This window comes from Gigantopelta aegis, chromosome 8, assembly GCF_016097555.1.
Source record: "Gigantopelta aegis isolate Gae_Host chromosome 8, Gae_host_genome, whole genome shotgun sequence".
Classification (NCBI taxonomy): domain Eukaryota; kingdom Metazoa; phylum Mollusca; class Gastropoda; order Neomphalida; family Peltospiridae; genus Gigantopelta; species Gigantopelta aegis.
The window spans coordinates 22,419,927-22,434,959 of record NC_054706.1 but is presented as its reverse complement, the minus strand read 5'-3'; the positions used below and the strand labels follow the sequence as shown (position 1 = coordinate 22,434,959).

The 15,033-nt window shown below is 36.3% G+C and overlaps 1 protein-coding gene across 1 annotated transcript in view; it reads left to right on the top strand.

Moving 5' to 3' along the window:
• The first annotated feature begins 696 nt into the window (after positions 1-696).
• Positions 697-15,033, top strand: part of LOC121378339 (bifunctional apoptosis regulator-like) — a 56,451-nt gene continuing 42,114 nt past the window's right edge. The window contains exon 1 of the mRNA XM_041506467.1: positions 697-797. The gene's annotated coding sequence lies outside the window, so the exon portion shown is untranslated. The remainder of the gene's footprint in view (positions 798-15,033) is intronic.

Genomic DNA, 15,033 nt, shown 5'->3' with positions numbered 1-15,033 from the left:
TCTCGAAAACGGTACATGTAATATAATGTATTGCAGACTCGCTGAGATATGGGGTAGGGTAACAATTTTTAGTCTTTAGTCACTGAATTTCGAATAGATACTGAAAAATAGCAAGATGTTACACAAGTGATTACCATTTACTTATATTTATGTTTAAATTTAATATGATAAAACCATCATGATCAAAACCAAGATGGGCACTTTTTTGGCGAAACCCCCCACCAAAATATTATTTACTAGTTAGCTAAAGTCATTCTTACTAATCGAAAACATGTGTAACTGCTTGTTATCAAATAATATTTATTTTATATTACTCTCTCTCTCTCTCTCTCTCTCTCTCTCTCTCTCTCTCTCTCTCATATATTTTCTCCCCCTCGTTCTCTCTCTCTATGTTTTTCTATGTCTGTCTGTCTCTCTATATGTCTATCTCCCCACCCCTCCCCCAGCTCTTTATCTGTCTCTCTAGAGCTGCGTGTGCGTCTTATGTTCATGAAATTTTAGCCGTAGAAATATTAAGATCTGTACGATATTTTATGACGTATTGAAATATAATACTTCATTATAATTACAGTTGGATAATAAATATTCAAAATATCGATGGGTTGGTTTTTCTTTCAATGGAACGCTAGTCAGAGGAGGAAATATAAATCAATACCTTCTGTTACGCGTAGTCACCTGAGTAAGTACCATCAACGGCTAACCAGTCTACGAAACCAAAAGTGCCGGAAAATAATGCAGTTTGTTTTGTTTTAACACGTTTGCTTTGCACTGAGACGTTTTAAAGTATCTTAGTAGCAGTAAGTATGTTGGTGCTCATGGTGGCATATATATTGTTTGAGAGTAAGACACAGCATAATGCAGTACTTTACGCCAATAATGTTAGCCAAGGCCCAAAATTAGAATGACAGTTGAAGTTTAGGAAGCCGAAGGACTTGTCGGCGTTGTCCACAGACCACAATTATTTACGCTACAGATAGGTTTTATATTAGTTGCAATGGCATGAGTTCGTTATTTTCCCCATAACGATTTTAAAGAAATATTTGTTAGAATTAGTTTAGGGTTAGGGTTAGCAATAGTTATATAAAATATCATTTAAAACAATTTGTTCTATAAAACCAACATAATGTTTGAGTTCAGATCCAGGCCTAGCACTACGTCATTTGTAGTAGTGGGGAAAATACGGAACTCTTTCCGTTGCAATAGCATTTTTATTATATCAGTAAGTCAGTGTTTTGTTTAATGCACATTTGCATACCCTGAAAAGAACAACATTAGCTCGAGTATCCTGGTGTCATATGTTTTCGATAAGATAAGCAAAAAATTAAAATTTATCATACCGTCATACAATTTCGATCGACATATGTTTTCGATACTTTGTTTGTAACTGCATGTATCGCGAGATATTACGCCACTATCAGCCTGAACATAAACAACGAAGTGTCTTTTTTCTCACAATATTAAAAATGCTTCAAGTCAAGCTGCCAACTTTATGTTTTAATTATAATACCATAAATAATGTTCATGTTATCAGTTTTTCGTAATGCAATATTTTGGTACAAATGAAATGCCTCACATAGCGAAATCCAAGTATCACAAATCCCTGCAAAGTTAATGTCTGCAACACTGACATCTGACCTGTCAGTTAGACGATATACCACGTGATCATTACACTGAACTTTAAAATTTATGGAAGGCTAGTTGGGTTACCTCTTATGTCGTTCACAGCAAAGTTCTTTTCGGTAATTCTGGGGGGGGGGGGGGGGGGGGGGCATGTTTACATGTGCATTAAATTTACTACAAATAAAGGTAGTTTGGTGGAATTAGATTTTTAAAAAATATATAGTTCTGTACCTCTGTCAGAGTACTTAAGGTGACAATCTGAATTTTGGTGTCGTTGATACGTATAAGAAGAGGATTAGACATTAGCCCGTGACGAAAACATAATATAAATATGTTTTCAGTGAACACTGTCTATTGGTCTGAAGTTATTCAATATGTTTTTTACAAGTTGCAAATAGTTTATGATTTTATTTTCAAATGAAGATTTTGATGTAAATTATTGCACGGAGTATAGACCCTTCACTGCCATAACAAGGACAAAAATAGACAGCCAATGAAACTATCGAAAACATATGACGTTTGTGAAAATATAGCGGAGACACCTGTACGACTTAGCAGGCAGTGTTTTTGGAGGAAAACTTGGCGTTCATGGGAAATTATCACTGTTTTTCACAATAAACTAATGTGACATGAGAAAGGTAAAGTAGTATTGTATGTACGAAATATTGTTTATATTAATTTTAATTTTTTGCTTATTGTATCGAAAACATATGACGCCAAGATAATAAAAACAATATCCTGGACCTAGTTTGTTTTGGAATGTTTTTTTTTTTTTGATGCTTTATAAACTGTCATACCACCTGTGACAGCTTTCCAGGTTGTCAGTAAGTTGTCATGACTGTAGGAAACTGGTGTTCTTGAGTTAACAACTTTTATAGATGGCTGTAAAAGAAAAAGAAAAGATTTTTTTAGAAATAGTAAAAAAAAAAATCTAATCATGTTTTGTTGCTCAATAAAAATTGCGGATCTGACTCAAACGGCCTTCCATAAATTTTTCCCCCTTTAACAGTATCAGTCTTGTAACTAAATACAGACAAAACTCGTGCAGACGACATTCGCTACTGATCTGTCAAATCTAGTCTCTTCATTTATAAAGGTTTTAATATGTTATAAACCATGGGACATTGGTCCTGTATGCAATAATTGAGTTACCGCTACTGTACAATGCAGAAAAAAAACCTTACCTTTTTTCCCCTCATTTTCTATTTCAATTGTCTGATACTTGTTTACATGACACATACGTAGTAACATCAAAGTTTGCGCTTGCGCAGTGTAAATAAAAATAATGCGGAAGTGAAATGGGACGGAATTCGATAGTTTAGGATACTTCGTACATACAATATTACTTTACCTTTCTCAAGTCACATTAGTTTATTGTGAAAAACAGTGATAATTTCCCATGAACGCTAAGTTTTCCTAAAAAAACACCTAGCTGCTAAGTCGTACAGGTGTTTCCGCTATATTTCCACAAACGTCATATATTTTTGATAGTTTTATTGGCTGTCTATTTTTGTCCTTATTATGATTGTGTAGGGTCTAAATAAAATCATAAAATGTTTGTAACTTGTAAAAAATATTGAATATTTTTCAGACCAGTAGACAGTGTTCACTGAAAATATATTTACATTATATTTTTGTCATAGGTTAATGTCTAATCCTCTTGTTCTACGTATGAACGACACCAAAATTCAGATTGTCACCTTAAAGGTAGAGTAAACTCAAACGAGATTTATGTGTTGGAAATATGCATACTCGGACCACCAACACAATACTGACACTTTAACAAATGAAAAATGCGTAATTTTAGAGTTAATAAAAAAACCATGATTATTCATGCTAACTGGGGGCAGCCATTTTGTTTAGTTTTTGTGACGTCCGGTGGTATAGCTTGGGGCGAAGTGACGTCAGCTCCGTCCATCTGCTCTACGCACAGTGTAAACAAACGCTCTAATTTACGACACAGCACTTCGCTTTCATCAACCTGACTTGTAAAACAACATAAATGACTTGATAGTATAATAAACTATTTAATTAAATATATTTCAATTTGCATCAATAGAACGAAATGGAGTTATAGTATTTTTCTTTTTTAAAAAATCCAAAGAAAAAAATGCATATTATTAAAGCCACACACCCTAGTTCCATCCAGCGAAAATAAATTATAATTTGGTTAATCTACAAACCTGTAACACACTTAGATCACGTTTTTATCAAATGGAGTGAAAAAGCAGGTTTTATATCGATAAATACCATGGGAATCCCCATGTCCCAATTGCTTGAAATAATTTTGAAAGTTAGTATTCTGATGTCACCGGTAGATGTCGCTCGAAGCACAACAATGCCTACGTCACGACAAATTTCACAGACTTGGGGTGCGTTTCTTTCACCTCTCCTGGACATGTTCCAACAGTTCTGTGCTGGTTGTATCCCCTCTCCAGATATCGTAAGACTTAGCAAAATTATTGGTTTTAAGGGTTTGTAAGTTTTGTGTTGAGACACTTACTTGTCTGAACTTTATTGTTACTGAAAATGTTCACGAACTGTGAAGAAAAATCTCACAAATGAACAACAACAAATCGGATGTTGATTGCGCGAACCGTGCACGAGAAAACAAACCGAACCAAAATGATAACGGTCACGTGGTATACCAACGTCTGTGACATTGAAATGGAAATATCCGCTCTAAAAATAGATTAGACCTTGTTTGCTCAACGTTTTTGTTTCAAACGCGCATGCGTTTTTAAGAAATAAGAAAAATTTATTTTGTGGTATTACAAACACCAGGATTACCAAAAAACACTTCAGGTGAATGGAAATGTATATTCTAAATAATAAATGGTAAGTAAAGTGCAATTTTATTTGTGCAAAAATGGGTTTAATAGCGAAAAACAATGCCGTAATGGTTAACAACTAGCCGTAACTAGGGTGTGTCCCTTTAAGCCTATTGGTATGCTATGTTCGAGCAAAAACTACCACTCACAATACCCAAGTGATAATTTTGTTTTCTTTGGGACTACGTAATTGGTCAGTTTTGTGATTTTAGATGGGAAAGTCTACTTAATCAAGGGTTTTACAGAATTACTTACAGTAATAAAACAAGACGGCTGATCAATTACGATTAGAGGGATGTCCTTGCGGTTAACATACAATACCCTGTGATCGTAATAAAAGAGGCACATCTTTTTGGTGTGTCTGGGGACCATCTAAATATACACCTGCCAATCAGGAACCACAGGTACAGGCCACGGAAAGAAAAGACCAATTAACTAAGAAAACACTCCGATTATTATTTCAGTACGTGGGTTAATTTATGTACAAACCGTAATACAGTTATTTCAACACTTTGACAGTGGTAGTTTATTTTGTATTAAAAGTAATATATAATTGTTGCTGGCTTACTGGGATGCCTATTATTACAGAATATTGCGACGCATCCGCAAAAATCAGGTATGTTTTGTTTCTTCAGTTCGAAGACTAATTCCTGACGTGACACGTTAGGTATTACGTAGCCACCAGCTCGCCAGAAGGTGTATTCACTGGGATGGTACAAAATGGCTGCACCGTTATATATAATAGCCGTCACATTTAACCGTTTTATTAATTAACTATACGATTATACTTGTTGATATTAAGCAATAATGTGCATTATATACTCTTCAAAAAAAGAAACGCAAAAGGGTACAAATGGGTTATAACTCCGATTTTATGTTTCCTACCGGTTCATGCTTTGTGAATATAAGGTCATTGCATGTCCCAAACACATTCCCACAGTTACATTCGATAAAACGCAGCTACTGTACAATAAAGTTCCAAAATGTGAATATTTGCAAAAACGCAGCCACGTGCAAAGCATGTCACCACTGCACGTGCGTTGTCTGCACGTGCAACATGAACACCGACAGTATAAAAGTGCGGAGTGTTCGCTTGCCTGGCCTCTGTATCTGGCCGACAGTTGACAATCCAGGACATGCCACGTCTCAGTGAACCGCAGAGAAACAATGCCATCGGCCGACTAGACGCAGGCGAATTCAGAACGGCCGTTGCCAGGGCATTCCATGTGTCCCCAAGCACCATCTCCAGACTGTGGGACCGTTACCAGCAACATGGATCAACACGTGACCTCCCTAGATCCGGTCGACCACGGGTCACTACCCCCGGGCAGGACCGCTACATCCGGGTACGCCACCTTCGGGAACGATTGACTACTGCCACCTCCACAGCCGCAGCAATACCAGGTTTGCGCAGGATATCCGACCAGACCGTACGGAACCGCCTACGTGAGGTAGGAATTCGTGCCAGACGTCCAGTTCGAGGTGTCATCTTAACACCACAACACCGTCGACTCCGATTGCAGTGGTGCCAGATTCATCGACAATGGCCTCAACTGCGATGGAGACAGGTGTGGTTCAGTGATGAGTCCCGATTTTTGCTCCAACATCATGATGGAAGATGTCGCGTGTATAGGCGTCGTGGTGAACGTTATGCGGCAAACTGCGTGCAGGAAGTGGACAGATTCGGCGGGGGTAGTGTCATGGTGTGGGCAGCCATCTCACACACTGGCAGAACTGACCTGGTCCATGTGCAGGGCAACCTGAATGCACAGGGCTACATTGACCAGATCCTCCGGCCACACATCGTTCCAGTTATGGCCAACGCCAACGCAGTGTTCCAACATGACAACGCCAGGCCTCACACAGCACGTCTCACAACGGCTTTCCTACAGAACAACAACATTAATGTCCTTCCTTGGCCATCGATATCACCGGATTTGAACCCAATTGAGCATCTATGGGACGAGTTGGACCGACGCCTCCGACAGCGACAACCACAGCCTCAGACCCTGCCCGAGCTGGCAGCAGCCTTGCAGGCCGAGTGGGCCACCATCCCCCGGGACGTCATCCGTACTCTTGTTGCTTCAATGGGCAGGCGGTGCCAGGCAGTTGTCAACACACGCGGAGGCCACACCCGGTATTGACTCCAGATGACCTTGACCTTGGTGGTGTGTCCTATCACTTACTCACAATGGACTAGAGTGAACTGTGAACAATCCTGCAACATTTGGTAATTATCGGACTCACCATTCAATAATTAAATCAATTCTCCAAATGTTACGACAATGTGGTTTTGCGTTTCTTCTTTTGAAGAGTATATATTGTTGAATATGCATACCAGGTCAAATGCCTTGATTGTCCCTTCCTTTAAGTACTCTGACAGAGGTACAGAACTATATATTTTCAAAAAGTCATTCCACCAAACCACCTTTATTTGTAGTAAATGTAAATGCACATGTAAACATGCCCCCACCAAAAATTACCGAAAAGAACTTTGCTGTGAATGACAAGAGGTAACGTAACCAGCCTTTAATAAACTGTATTGTCCAGTGTAATGATCACATGATATTATATATCGTCTAACTTTGGCAGGTCAGATGTCAGTGTTGAAGACGATAACTTTGCAGTGATTTGTGATACCTAGATTTTACTCTGTGAGGCATTTCAATAATACCAAAATATTGCATTAGGAAAAACTGATAACATGCACACTATTTATGGTAATATTATAATTAAAACATAAAGTTGGCAGCTTGACTTGAAGCATTTTCAGTATTGAGAGAGAAAAGGCCTAGGCTGATATAGTGACGTAATATCTCGCATAATCTCGTGCTACATGCAGTTACAAAGTATCAAAATTGTATGACGGTATGATAACTGTATCTTGGGTTTTAGCGAAAGCCACACCATGCCAAAATGGCCCCAAGCAAAAATGGAACCAAATTGGCTAAAACGTCACCAAAATCTATGGACAAAATGGAACCTAGTATTGGCTGAAATGGCACCAAATATTTTAAAATATATGGTTAAAACGGAACCAGAAGCATTACAAGTTGTGAACAGTGATTAGTTCATCAAGATTAACCTCGAGTGCAAGCACAAGTCGAGGTTAATCTGCCTAACGCATTACGCCTACAGCAGATCTAAAAGAATTGCCATCAAAATAACGACTACCATCATGTTTTCCCACCCTAATCATGTATTGTGATCTATTTCGAGCTCATGGAGACCAAGAAATATTTACTGTTATCTGCCCTTATTGGAGGGAAATAAAACTCTGAACAGTCTTGTATGTGGAAAAGGATCGGTGAAGTAATTTCTCATTCCATAATAAGTTAATATAATATAATAAAATAAAATGATATAAAATAAATTAAAGTTAATAAAATAAAATAACATTTATTAATTAAATAATAGAAAGGAAATAAAAAATAAAAATAAAATTTAATTACAAAGATATTTTTTTTAAATGTCAATAATATATATATTTTTTTATTTATAAATAATGAATATATAAAAATAAAATAAAACTAACACATTTTTCTCATTTGCCAGTAATTAAAATGTTACTGCTGTGTCTTGTTTCTTCCTTCAGTGTTCCATTTAACAACAAAATAATACTTTAAAATAAAAGTTAATTATAAATTTCTCTACAAGTAACTAAAACATAAGTACTAAATTTGAAACTGTTACTTACATGCACCTATCTTTTTTTCAGTTTTCTTCTGAAGAAGTGTGTGTGTGTGGGGGTAGTCAAACATATTTCTCTTTTGTTTGCCAGTACGTTAAATGTTACTGTTGCCCATTGCTCGCCACGAGGAGGCCAGATACATGTAGTTGAACAAGATATACCAAATTTGATGCCTTGTTGAGTATTTTCCATAAGTCAAACAGAAATAATTCCTCATTAAAAGGTTCGAGCTGCACTGTCCTAATGGGATGGCAACATTCCTTCCAGCTTATTGATGGTGTACATAATAAAATCGCGTGTAGTATCAGTCACATGTTTGGATATTTGGTGCTTACTTCAAGGTAATGAAACATCACAGTTCACCCATACTTTGTCGGCGGAACACTCAGGTTCTGAACTCAATATGGTATACACAATTGTTAATAGCATATTAATTCAAGTGACTGGCACAGAGTTGCGAGGCAATCTTCAACAACTAATTACCTGGTAGATACTTACACTTTCATGGAGTTTGCACATGTATGTAAATAAAAGTCGCAGTGAATGAATGGGAACTCCCCCACCCCCCCAAAAAAACAGAAAAAAGATACAAAAACCTTTATTAGCATATAGTGTACATTTATTACAGTTTAAGGCTACGCACGCACACACACACACACACCAAATTAGTAATTTTGCAGTGTAGGTACTTTGTTAAATTTATCTATTTCATGATATTGTGTTCCTAAACATTTTTGTAACTTATGTGATCAATTATCAATTTAACTGATAAAAATCAGTTAAATTGATAATTTCAGATTTAAATGTTTGCAAATGTACATGGTAACATGCCACTTTTAAAACTTAAACGACTAGTTACTGCTTTGCATATTACGCTTGCACTGTATTAGACTAACAAATCTATAGGGTCCCAGTGTAAAAAAGAAAACGGTGGTAAAATGATGCACTTTTGTTTTTTCAATATTTACACTTTGTAACTTATTTCAAGTATTAAAGTGTAAATATTGAAAAAACATTGGTAGGTATATTGATATCATGGATTACTGGTGACCAACTATTTGTTGGTGATATGTTGCATGTGATAGCAAATCGAAAAGTTACTTGTAGTTATTTCTTTTGTTTTCGTACAATTGTTGTGTTGTAGCTTTTGCTTTGACCACTTGCCATGTGGATTGCACAAAGTAATTTTTAGTGGCCCGAATCCAAAACCCTGATAACGCTTGTTAACATTCCCCACCCTCATGTCCCTGTCATCGGCATGATAATTCTGACTTAATCTGTTCAATATAAAACAAAATCGCCATGACTAAAAAAAATTGTTGCATTTTACATTATTACTTTAAAACACCCCAACAACCCCAAAATAGAAACAAAAAACCTACGTTGCATAACTCTTCAAGACTTTACAACTATCCATTTTTCCGCCTAAATTACTCTTTGTAACACATCCCATGATTCCCCCTCCCCTCAAGAATGTTATGTAAGTGTCGAATGGCCCTGTTATTCAGTCGTAAATGTAATAAAGAAGTAACATATTGCTGGTTGGTAAATGATACTTTTTGACTGGATCGACTTTATTAAATTTCAAGATCTGTAACACACAATTTAATAGTTGCTGAGCAGAACTGTAAACCAGGTCAGTTTTATTTTAATATACAATGAACTAATTTGGTAAACAAAACATTTAGCATAATTAAACCCTCCCAAACAGTACTTAACATAGTTACTCTATTCTGCTAATAGCACACACGTCGACACACAGTACCCAATCATGTATAAACAATAAAGGGTTGAGCCATCAAACTTGTGCTGCTGGGCATTGTGGTATCAACGCCAAATTACAAGACAAAAGAATTGCTCACAGTCACAGAGTTGGATATGGAGGGGTTTACAGTGTTCGAAATAAGCACTTGTCCATTTGTCCTGACAAGTCAAAATCTGCTCGGACAAAGAAAATGTACCTTAATTGGTGGTTGTCCAGTGGAGACGTAAAAATACTTGATGAAGTTTCATTTTGAGCAATAAAAAACATTGTGCTTGTACTTTATAAAATAGACTAGTGAAAATATTGGTGGATAAGTAGATTTCTAGATGTATTTGTCCGGTGGACTAGTGAAAAATTCTGCTTATTTCTATCATTGGTTTATGAGTTCATAGTGACCACGACAGAGCAACTTTGGGAAACTTTCATAATTGGGAAAAAGTTTGGTATTGGATTGGGAATATACTTTATACTAGTTTATAGTGCAGGCAATTTATGCCCAAATATTCATATATGGTATACCCATGGTTAGAATTTAGTCAGAAATGACATATTAAAAATGTAGGAAAATATAATTTGTGAAACAGGTAGTAATTTGCCATAACTAGTCTGAGCATTGACAATATTATTGTAGTATTTTTCACACACAAACTGACATGCTACCTTTGCTTTTTATGATCTGTAATGAACTGATAATAAAGGGCTTAATGTGCTTGGGAAATAGATAATGTTTCATGAATGTGCTAAGTGACAGATTGAAAAGTACAGGTGTGAAACAGGCCTTGCAAAAGCAGATGCTGACCATCTTTTTATGTTACCCCATAGACGACAATAGCAAATGTGGCTAAAGCTGCTACATGCAACGTTTCCATCAAATTCTAAATCAGAAAAAATTTAAGGTTATGATAGTCTGAGACAGTGTTCTCGATGCTCCATTTAAGTTAAATTTAAGCAGGGCGACCCGTCCCACTATAACATTTTGCCGCCCTCCTTTATTTTTCTGCGCCCCTCTTTATTTTCCAGCACCCTACTATATTTTACACCACCTACATGTATCTCCGCTATTTCCAAATGCACACTTTTTTCCACACATAAAAAACACAACGGTCAGTCTGCACACTGGACATCAAAGAAAACAAGCCGCGTTGTGTACGAAAAAGCAGTGAGATATACTAGAAAGTGCCCTTGACTGCTCCATTCCACACGCTTCAAATGCAATAGTACGTGGTAAATACACCGATACCAATGCAGGGCATCTAGAATTTGATAAAAATCCACTAGCCATGGGATCAGTGATTTTAAAAATGTACTAGCCATGATTAAAAATGTACTAGCCCTACTTTAAATAAGTACAATTTTACTAATAGTATTAATAAGATATGTTACCTAAAGAGGGAGATTGAGCTTACAAATCCTTAAATTGGGGTAGAAAGAGGGGGCAGGATATTCATATTTACAAAATATGTAAATGCAGCATTTGACAAGGTTTTTTTTTCCACTAGCCGTCGGGCTAGTTATAGTAATTATTTACTAGCCCAACACTGAATATCACTAGCCATGGGAGTGGGGCTACCATAATCTAGAAGCCCTGCAATTCAAATTAATATAACAAATATATTTACTGGCCACATGAAACAACACTTTATGACAACAGGTTAAAGTTAGTAACACTTCGATCTTTGATCAGGTGAGATGCTATTTAGTATAAATCTAACTGTATTGACAGCAATACGGAGACAAGAAATTTGCTGCAGATTTTCGCACAGCTTGTGCATTTGGATTATACTAAAGACATATTTATTTGTTTCATTCATTTTAACTTGGTATTTGTGAATATATCCAGTTGAGTTACGGCACATGCTGTCCTGAACACACAACTCGGCTAATGAGACAATGTACTTTATTGCATGTGCAATAAAATATCATATCTAGAATAAAATTGCAATCACAGCAGGCAGAGATAGAATTGACATATTTTTGCTAAGACACAGCATATTAAAACAGTTTACAATACATTAGTTTCTTTGATTTTTAAAGTGTCAACTAGCAGTTAAAGTAACTCTCATAATAAATTTAACGTTTGAGTTACTACATAATATAGCCGAATACAGATCGAAGCATCAAATTAAAATGTTAGTTTTCCCTAACTTACATGTGTATGTTACCTGTAACTAACAAAATTGTTCCACTAATTATATTGTTCTATATTTTTGATATGTTATTTTGTACTACAGTGTACACACACAGTTGAATACTGGTAAAATGACAACTTTTGCAATTTGTGATGTGTCTTTCACTATATTTCCTAGACTATTAGGGGAATGCATGGGGCTGGTTACCGGTAGATTATACCTTGTAAATATTGTTCTTGCATACATGTATTATGTTATATATTAAAGGCATATTGTCACAGACCACTGACCTATTTAATGGTCTAACAAAGTATTACCTGAACAAAAATAATTTGATTTGTCCCTAAATGTACTTTATTCAACCATCTTCATAACCACCATACTCCATTTATTAATGATATTTTGTTAAAATAATTGAATTATGGCAATGGTCCATAATTCAAAAACTAAAATTGCTGAGAGGGTTGACGTGGATTTCACTCCATCATGGTTCAGTTAAGGTGATGCGATAGCTAGATTTGGTGTCCAACAATTAATGTAATTTCTAGTTATTATCCATTTTTAGAGAAATAAAGTCCTTAAATCTGTGACAGTATGCCTTTAATGCGATGGAGTACACATGTAGGTTTTTGCATAATATTAATCAGTTCAGTGTTGTTATTTATATACCCATACAGTACCCATACAATGAAAAGGTGACATGAATGAATATACATTGTCAGTGGGTAAAGGGATTTTGTGGTAACAATAATTGAAATATATACATCAATAAATGTGTTGTTTGCAGGCCTGTATTTTGTGGTATGATCCATACCAGACACGATGGTTGTTCTGATGCCTAAGAATTCCCAAATGTTTGACATCCAATAGTCGATGATAAATAAATCTGTATTTAATTCTGTAATAGAATTATGTACCCTAACTTGTCCTTATTATTTTTGATTGTTTAAAAAAAAAAAAAGGCCATTATAACTCTAACATTAAGTTTGAGTGACAGTGCTACAGGAATGTCCTGCCTCGTATTATTATTATCTCACCTGACACATCGTCAACATTTTCGTCCAGTTCCACCAGGCATGTTTCAACCAAACTTGGTCCGATTGATCATCTTATTGCCCTAACCAAGGGTTGTAATTTTGGGGGCTGACTGTAAATGCAAGATGGCCATCATGGCCTTTCCTGTCATGGACACAACACTCTGGTGAAGTGAGAGGCTGTGCCCACGACAGGCATGCTTGAACAATTCTCTGATGGAAGCATGCCAAAAATTACCCACACCCACATGGCCTGCGACTTCTCAGGTTTGAGCAGGCAGATTTCAACCAAACATGGTCTAAATGATCCTCTGATTGTTCTGACCGAGTATTGTTATTTTTCTTATCATGAGGTATTTGGGTTGAAGTATCTAATCCCCTCGGTGAACCCATTCTCTGTGCTCTTTCTGTCTCAGTCTTTCCCCACAACTAGTATACATGTATGGCATGTATGTCTCAAATTTGGCTGGGACTACATGTACACGTGTATCTGTGGGTAAGTGCATACATACATGTATAAAAGAACCCTTGCTGCTAATGAAAGACTTGATCACCAGTAAAACTAATAAAACTTTAAAAAAAAAAAATACCCTCAACTTTGCCAAATACAGTATGTTGGACAGACCATTCAAACATTCAGTAAATGACTTTCTGGTCACAGACATAACATTAAATATAATAAAAAAGATAAAGCTCCCCATGTGGCCCCTCACTTCAATTTACAACACCATGATTACAGTTGTGTTCTTTTACAGCAAGTTAACAGAGACCAAGCTAAGTTAGACCTTGCAGAATCCATTTGGATACATAAACTGAATACTGTTCACCCCAATTAATGGCCTCAATGAGTACAGCCCTACTGGCTTTGTATGTATGTATGTCCACAAATGACTGTCAGGTCAGATGTCGGGAATTAACATGCTTATGTCAATTTAGTATTCAAGCACGCTCGTTTCGAGCACAATTTCTGACTAGAGCCATGAGAGGGATTGGGGAGTGTTTAAAAAAAAAAAAAAAAAAAGGTTTTAAAAGTTAGTAATGTTTATACAGATGATTAGCTAAAAATACTTAATTGATGGTAAAATAAACTTTATTTACAAAGAAGTTAAAAGGGTTTAAACAAAGGGTTTACTGGCTTTAACAACTAAAACTTTTTATACCCCTTAAAATTTGTTTAATTTTATTGTTATGCTATTGGTCAGCTCCTGCCTTGTTACCTAGCTTTGAGTTTTTAACTTCCAAGCTGACATTCTCTATTTTATACCTTACTGGTTGTATGCCCAGCACTTTGTTTGTTTATTCTCCTGAGGATGTTGGTTTTTAGACTAACGAAACATCGAATATTTTAAATATTTTTATGTAATTTAAAATTTTAAGGTGGTTTCAGTGGAAACATATTTTTATATATACTTTTCTAATAAAAAAATGTAATACATACGTATCCTTTGAAGACAACATGTCAAAATGATCAAGTGTTTGACATTTAATACAATGTAGCTGATGATAAATAAACCTACAGTAGATGATAAATAAACCTACAGTAGATGATAAATAAACCTACAGTAGATGTGCTTTACTGCTGATGGAAAGGTTTCTTTGTGTGTGTGGCATAAACAACAAGAAGGAAGGAAATATGTTATTTAACGGTGCACTCATGGTTAGGCCATCAGTCTACAGGCTGGTAGGTACTGGGTTTGGATCCCAGTCGAGGCATGGGATTTTTAATCCAGATACTGACTCCAAACCCTGAGTGAGTGCTCCGCGAGGCTCAATGGGTAGGTGTAAACCACTTGCACTGACCAGTGATCCATAACTGGTTCAACAAAAGGCATGGTTTGTGCTATTCTGCCTGTGGGAAGCGCAAATAAAAGATCCCTTGCTGCTAATCGGAAAGAGTAGCCCATGTAGTGGCAACATCGGGTTTCCTCTCAAAATCTGTGTGGTCCTTAACCATATGTTTGAC